This window comes from Phalaenopsis equestris, unplaced genomic scaffold, assembly GCF_001263595.1.
Source record: "Phalaenopsis equestris unplaced genomic scaffold, ASM126359v1 Scaffold198051, whole genome shotgun sequence".
NCBI lineage: Eukaryota > Viridiplantae > Streptophyta > Magnoliopsida > Asparagales > Orchidaceae > Phalaenopsis > Phalaenopsis equestris.
The window spans coordinates 22618-31000 of record NW_018217990.1 but is presented as its reverse complement, the minus strand read 5'-3'; positions in this window follow the sequence as shown (position 1 = coordinate 31000).

Sequence of the window (8383 nt, the reverse complement as noted above, 5' to 3'; positions counted from 1 at the left end):
TTTAGTGAAAATCCATTTTTAGCCTTTAAAAATTATTTTAAGCTTTAAAATTCAATATCTTCTCTTAGAAAATTAGGAAAAATATTACAATTGTTCATAAATGCTTAGGAAACAATTTAGAATATTTACATGAATTTTACTAATTTTGTGATTTTTATTAATTTTTAATTGTTTAAATATTTAAAATAGACTTAAAAATGAAGTTTTTATTTTATTTATAATTTTATCTTCAAAAAATTCGTCTGATCACAGAGAACTCCCAAAACCAATTTTAATGATTTTTTTAGTTATATTTTAATTATTAAAAAATCATTTTAGTGTCAAAATGACATTTAACTTAAAAATCAATTTGAGTTATCAAATGAGCTCTAAATATTTTGAAATTTTTATGGGGAGTTCTCTGAACTTCAAGTTACATTAGAGATTTAAAATCAAGTCATTTAGATGTTTATTTTTTCTAAATTAATTTTCTTTTTGTTTTAGGGTTTTGCGAAAATTAGGTGTGTTCTTATTGACTTGACTCATGAAAAAATTTTCCTAGGGTTCTCTGGTCACAGTGAATACCAAAAATAGCTTGGATTATTCTAAGCAACATGCTAATTATTATGATTAATTGGCAACATGCTAATTATTATAATTAATTTATGCAAATAATAGACATAAACTTGAAAAATATGGATCTCTCACTAGAGTTCTTCTCTGACCTTGGAAAAATTAGAAAATATCTCCCATGACAGAGGCAACACATGCCAAAATATCAAGCTATGGTGAAATGTCTGCATGCATGGAGAGTTAAGAGAATAAAAATCATATTTAATTAATTAAAAATAAAGTATTCATCAAATAAATTTCAAAACATTTCCAAATTGTTCTCTGTTCACTGAGCACTAGGATATTTTTATTTTATTTTTGTGATTTTTTTACACCAAGATATGAATTTTTAAAAGTCAAGCATTTAAATAAATCAAAAAATACACTATTTTTCTACTTAAACACGTGGCGCTGACTGGATCCTTGGCAGCTCCGAACGGTGACGCGGCACACTCCCATTCGATGTGCTTTCCCCCCTGACATGCTACGTGGCCCACGGTTCACTCATCAAGAGTTCATCCGGCTAGATCTCATTTGTTGACGAGATAAACACGTGATCAGACGACTCCCCGTCATCGTCCCCAAGTAGGCTAACTCGAGAACCATCCACACTAAAACCTTAAGATCTCCCTCTAGACTCAACCAAATCTCATGGGGTTTGTTCCTAGAGCTTCATCTACTCAAGACGAGCCTATACAGGTCGAGCCTATATATATGGATTATATAATATGAAATACAGTAAATATATATGGAGGGTCGAAACAAGCTCGATTTAGGGTTGGAGTTCAATACCTTTGTCTGAGAGGGGAGGCCTCAATCAGATGGTTGTGGTAGCTTCGATTGGTCCTAACAAACCTCCAGATGAAGTCCCAAGCCTTGGTGAATGGTCTAGGTATGAATTCGATCAAGCTCGATTTCAGGTGTTGATTGAAGTCTATAATAGAGGCTGTTTGAGAGGGGGCTTTTGTAGGGGATCAACTCATCTCACTGTGGGGATGGTGTGTGCACAATTAATTCAGGTTTGGTTTAGTGTAGAGCTATGGGGAAATATGTCCTAGTTTTGACTGAAACTTTGAGCTCAAAATTGAACTCTCATAGAGGGAACCAGAGGGAGAAAATGGTGGGCTTGAACTGAGGAGGTCTTAGGGAGTCTCTAGAAGCAATTTGTCAGAGTTTCCTTAGAAAATTTTTAGCTCTCCCCTATTGGCCATGGAGGTGAGCTTTAAATAAAATAGCCTACGCTGGCTGCTAGGGCTAATTTGGGGGTGGAAAATATTGCTTATGTGGAGGGCAGAGAAGCCCTAAAGAGTAGTTGGGCTGATTTGGCCTCTAGGTTTGAATTGGGTTGAATTTGTGGGTGGTGGCTCAAGGTTTGACCATTTTTGGGCCACCAAGGTGGCTGGCCGACCAGGGAGTGGTCACCTCCTGGCTCAGGAGGGTCAGGGGTGGCTAATGATGGTTAGGGGTGTAAACGAGACGAACACGAGCAAGCCCAGGCTCTGCTCGTGTCCGGATCATTTATATTTCAAGCTCAAAAAGTGTGTTCATATTTGGCTCATTTGCTTAGTGAGCCAAACACGAGCCGTTCACGAACAAATAGTCGTTTTGACAACCCTAATCACGTAGTCATAAGATGTTAAGGATTGTAGCAAGATTTAAAACATCATTTGAATCTAATTTAATAAATTTTATTCTATTTTTTAATTAATACTTTTAATTGATTATAAATCTTTGTAGCATTGTAGTTCATTAAATTTTTTAAAAATACTACAAATTTTTAATTTATTAGTAGTATTTCGAGCCAAAACGAGCTGAACACAAACAAACAAATATTATTCGTGTTGTTTGTGTTCGACTCGTTAACTTAACGAACGAGCCGGAAACAAGCTTTTTAACGAGTCGAACACAAGTTGTTCGTGAACAAGGAGCCGTTTTGACAGCCCTACTTGAACATTTCAGATGTTTTATATTTTTCATCACTATAACATTTCTATTGCATTATTATTATTTTCTAAAAAAGGGAATGAAAAAAGGGAATGAATCCCTTAATTTGGGGATCTATTGGTCCATAGCATGCTTTGGTTGATTTAGGGTGGTTTAACCTGGTCCTTAAGAGGAGCTTAGTGGCCATGGAGTCATAAAGTTGGTGGTTTTAAGGTGGCTAGGCCAATTCTGTTGCATTGGTTCATGTGGGTCAAAATGGCTAGATGTTGTAGGTTAGGCTAGCTGTGTCAATTGGCCAAAATGAATGATAAATTTGATGTTGATGATTGTAATGAATATTTTTGGTGAATGATTGAAATGATTTTGAGTTCAATTGGGGGTTCAATTTGAAGGATTTTGGAATTTTGGTCACTTTGGGCATGTTGGGCTAGACTTGGGTCTAGATTGGACTAAGCTTGGGCTAAGTCCAAATTGATTGTTTGAAAATGGTCAATTGATTGTTGAAAATGGTCAATAGGAATATCATGAAGAGTTTTAAACATAAATTGGGTGCTAATTTTTGGGTTAGGGAATTCAATTTGGTGAAATGTAGAGATATGACTAATTTGGGGCAAATTTGGGGATTTTGGACTTAAGGCAAAATTAAATGAAAATGAGGCCTCACCAAGGCCAATTGAAGGTCAAGCTTGATGTGTAGGAACGTTATGAAGGCTTTTCAACATAAATTGTGGTAAATTGAGTAGGCTATGGGGTTCAATTTGGTGAGATTAAGTCATGTAACCAAAATTGGGGCTTTGACTTAGATCAAAATTGGGCTCAAAGCATGGGCCAATTGAGCTTGGATTTGGTTTAAATTGGTCATATGAAAAGTGAATTTGAGTTTAGGATTGAAATTGGGACCAAATTGATGGACATTTGAGGTAAATTTGGGGAAATTGAGCCTTTAAAGGCAATTTGTGGGTATTTTGGTAAATTTGGCATTTTTGGGTAGTTTTGGGTAATTTGGGTATTTTCAAATGGTTTGAAATGATTTTTGAACAATTTTGGGTATTTTGGGTGAATTTTGGAATTTTGGCCAAATTTAGCGTTCCCAGGGGTATTTAGGTAATTTGTGTGAATTTGGGGGTCAAAAGGCCAAGTTGGATATTTTTGGTAGAATTGGGGAGCTAACCACCATATATGAGCTATGGACTACTGGAAACCCCATTTGGGTCCTCTATGTATTGGTCTTATCTAAACCTTAGCCTAGGGTTAGTTAGTTTAGGGGACCATCTATATGAGTTTCCCAAAAGATCAAGGGACCAAAGCTAGGAAATTTTTGGGTTTAAGGTTATGAGTGATTGTGGGTGAGGGTGAGTGCAAGTGAGTGCCTTAGCTCCAAAAAAACACCCAGGGTCAACCCTAAGGTCCAACAGTTCTATGGGAACTCTCCTCGAGCTCCCTCACAGTGACCCCACCTACTAAGTTCTAGAGGTTAGGTCCAGTATGTAGAGCTTCAAGTTGAGCAAGGAGGAGTGTAGAATTTCTAATGGTGAGGGTTCCTTTTCTAGTTTTCTAGGAATAATCAACAGGAAAGTCCTATGGCTAGACCTTAGGCTACTAAAGAAGAAAACTAAACCTCAGCCAAAAATGAGGTCAACAAATATATATACTAATTGATGTGGTATATATATAAATCAAACAGGAGAACAATCTTTGACGAAGCGAAAAATAGAACGAGAAAATTTACACCAGAAAATAGAAACACAGCGGAACACAGATTTACGTGGTTCAACAAAGATGCCTACGTCCACGAAGTTGTAGAGTATTTTACTAATTGAGAAATTTATACAAGTTGATTGTCTCGACTTACAAGAGGAATCTCTAACTTTGTTGCTCTCTCTTCTTCTCTTTCTTTTATTCTCTCTATACCAAGATACACCGAAGAAACTCTACACTGAGATACACCGAAGAAGATAAACTTACAAGAGAGAGAAACTCAATTTCTCTTCTGCCACAAGCCACCAAAAATAAGCCAAGAGAAAACAATCTTCTTCTTCTTCTTTCTTTTTCCTTCTGCCGCAAGGAACTACACCTTGCACTTCTCTTCCTCTATCCCGAGAAAACCTAAAGAAGAACTAAAAAATGTGACTTCTAAAAACTTAACGAGAGCTCTTCTGTTTGCAACTTAAAGAAGAAGGGAGGTGGCGTTGTTTCACGATCCTAGAGGCGGGAGCAGCAGTTATCACGAAACAGTGAAGGATCGCCACTTTTCACGATATAATAGAGAGGCGGGAGCAGAGTTGTTCGCGGGAGTGTGGATTGCAATGTTTCACGATCGAGGGAGTGCAAGCGAGAGTGGGAAGCATAGGTAAAAAATCATATTGGGCTCCAACACTAACATAAGGGTAGAGGATGAATCATTGTATCATAAATAGGCATCAAACTTATAAGCAAAATGAAGGAAACTAGATGACATCAATGAAATCACAAAGGACAAATTGGCTCAAAGAGGGCTCATCAAAACAAATGTAGAGAAATCCTGCTAGGCTAGAGATAGCCAAGATATGATACCATCGATCTATCATTCCAAGTTATAAAGACCCTATGTCTACCAAGTTAAGAAGGCAATCGACCCAATTCAAACTGAGAGTCTCTATCAGTAATCCATGAATTGCATCATCCATGAAGACGATAAAACTAAGGTCAAAAGAAAGAAACTCTAAATCATATGACCCTATTAAGGTGGAGGTCAAAGAGGTGTGACATTTACCCGTCAAGCAAATGGAAAGGAAGCCACCATAAAGGAGAGAAAAGAAAGATTAAGGATGTCAATTAGGCTTGTTTTAATCTACTACTATCAACTCTTAGTTTAGGATGTCGATTAGGCCCTCGTATCTTCTTGTATGGGCCACTGGTCACCATAGTCTTGATGTCGTATTTATCACTAGAATCCATCAAGAATCAAAATTTCTAATTTTTGACTTTTATTCTAAGAAATCAGCTAAAATTTCTTAGTCAAGCCAAAGACCACATACCTGTCTGTCTCCACTTTGAAGGAGAATATGTGTAAGAACAGCTCTGGTAACCAAGAAATCTCCATTCGGTGCAAGTAAATAATGAAGGTCACAACAGGCCTGATAGAATTCGGCTTGACCTGGGCAAGGATGACTATATAATGTTTGAAGATCGATCAAAGCTTTATATAAAGGGGAAACCAAAGCCCTCAGTGGAACTAATCCAAAGAAATGATCAGGATGACTTCGAGATAGTCGGTAGCACGAACTTCTGTATCAACCTGTTCAAGATCGATACTTATGTCGCACTATTAAGTGTTGTCGCCAGTTCAACATCGAATTCATCATGGTTAATCTCTCAGTTGACCTTGCTGAATCAAACATCTAAGGAGAATGTTTGGAAGCATAGAGCTCTAAGAGAAACTGACCAAAAGATGAAATTAATGAAAATGAAAGTAATCATTAAGTTTCCACTTAGCCCTATATATAGGGTACACGAGGAATTTGAAATGTTTCACATCCGTACATCATATTTCAAAATACACATCAAATCGGTGATAAAATCAGGGGTTTACAATGATTGAAATTTTTTGAGATTTGACAAAAAAATATTTTTTTATTTATGATAAAAAGTGTTTTATAGTTGGGTCGCCCGGGCAGCACTTGTCTCGAATCATCAAACTAGCGTACAACGTACACCTGCCAAACTTATAGTTTCCATCTTATGCTTTTGCCCAAACATGGGAGATGAAACTAGTCACCCAAACTTCTGCTAGCTCACTCTGAAGACTCACCACTTCAGCTTAGATGGTCTCCATAGCCATATATATAGGACTCCCAAATTCACCCTCAAATCTGATATGGAAAACTCTCTCTCAAGGCCCGCTACCCAGGCAAATGAGCCCACAGTCTCATCCTTCATTACAACAGTGACTCATGTGAGCCTCACCAGCGATCTGTTTCTTGATCCAGGTCAGTAGGAGGCGGTAGATGGTCAGTTGTATCTTTAACTCGAGGACGGTTAGAAGATCCAATAGACTCCTCTAGAGCATGGGGTTGCCTAGTCCCTCCGTGCAAAGAGTCGCTGATTTCCACGGTTTCATCCATGACATCATAATAGGTCATTATAATAAAACAGAAAAACCACTTGAAGAAGAAAATATAAATTACCGAGCAGTCTCTCCATCTCCAACATGCAAAAACTCTCCCTAACAGGTGGTGGAACATCACCCCGAACAACCTTACCGACTGAAGGTTGGAGTGGGGCACCTTTCAGTAGCAGAGCTTGCACGGCCAGCCCAATAAACTCCCATTCCTGAAGTGATTGTTGAGTCTGCTGCTAGTGGAGCGAATCACAAGCCAAGACAGACACATCAATGATGCATACTCTCGTCGGCTTCCCACCCCTAATAGCAATAGTGAGTTGGAAAACTCCACAATCCCCTCTATCCTCTACGTCTTTGTCACTGCCAACTTCACTAATATGGACCCCCATGTCTTGTCCCTTTGGCCAGCCCATTGGTACCATTTATTGGGGCCTCCTCCCAGCCACTTATTGTAAGGTTGACACACTTCAATGGGTTTCTTTTTTAAAGAAGATTGGGAGCTCTCTGTTTTTCCCTTTTTCTTGCTTCTAGAAGGGTGAATCTTAGAAAGTGGGAAGCTTGAAGGCCCAAAGCAATGCTTCCTCTTTCACAAGCTTTTTAGCACCCTACATCCACGTCCTATGCTACAAATGACTGAAGGGTAGGAATTTTGGAAATGAAGAAGAGAAACATTGGTCGTGCTTTAATTATAGGGAAAAAAACGACATAAAAAATCTAAGGAGTACAATTATTAACAGTACTTATTAGGCAATAAATAAGTAATTTTTGCATTTAATTCTCTTATTATTATGTCAGTTGCCACTTTCAAAGAAACAAGAGAACGATAAACTAAATATGTACATTAGAAATGTGACTGCATAAATCTTGAGGAAATTCAACATAACACATGATGAAAGTAATAAACGATCCGACAATTTAACATCATTTCGGTTGGTCAAATCATGAGTCTATCGAATGAAAATTTGTCCAAACTAAAGAACGCTACCCACCTAGACCGACAACAACTTAATTGATACAAGGGCACTCATAAGATCAACGATCGCTTGACAAAAGTCCCACCTGACTATTTATGATAAACTCTCGACCAATAGATAGATGCCCATTAGGTTACAGTGATGCAACTTTTGCCTAAAGAAGTAAACCTTCCTAAAGACAATGGGTCATCACAATGAGCTCACTTAGAGAAGCCGACAGAAGATCTATCATCAGTCGAATGCCTTTTAGCCGACCGAGCGAAGATCAAACGACTAAGTCAAGCAGTTACAAATATGAAAAGATGTCAGTAGTTGTTATAAATACGGAACGACGCCAACAACGGTTGCCAGGGTCAAAAGATGTCAAAATCGATAACAAATATGTAAAGATGTGATGACTCATAAATTCACTATAACGTTCTCATTAAGTGAGAGACAATCATGTAATTTACTAAACACCCCTTATGATCTATAAACAAACGGGTCATTTTCATAGAAAAGACTGTTGAATCTATTTTCAGAGAATTAGTACTAGTTATTGCTTACTCTCTCAATCCCCTTCCCTTACCTTCAACCATTCGTCTCATCAAACCAATACTTTATTTCATAGGCGTGACCTGATGGATATTTTGGGATTCAATACATGTGAATATATTTCAAAAATAATTCTCGTCTAGTTTTGCATGGGAAAGGTCATCCAAACTAGAAAAAAGTTTTTTGAAATATATTCACATGTAAATCTCCAATTCATAATATATATATATATATATAT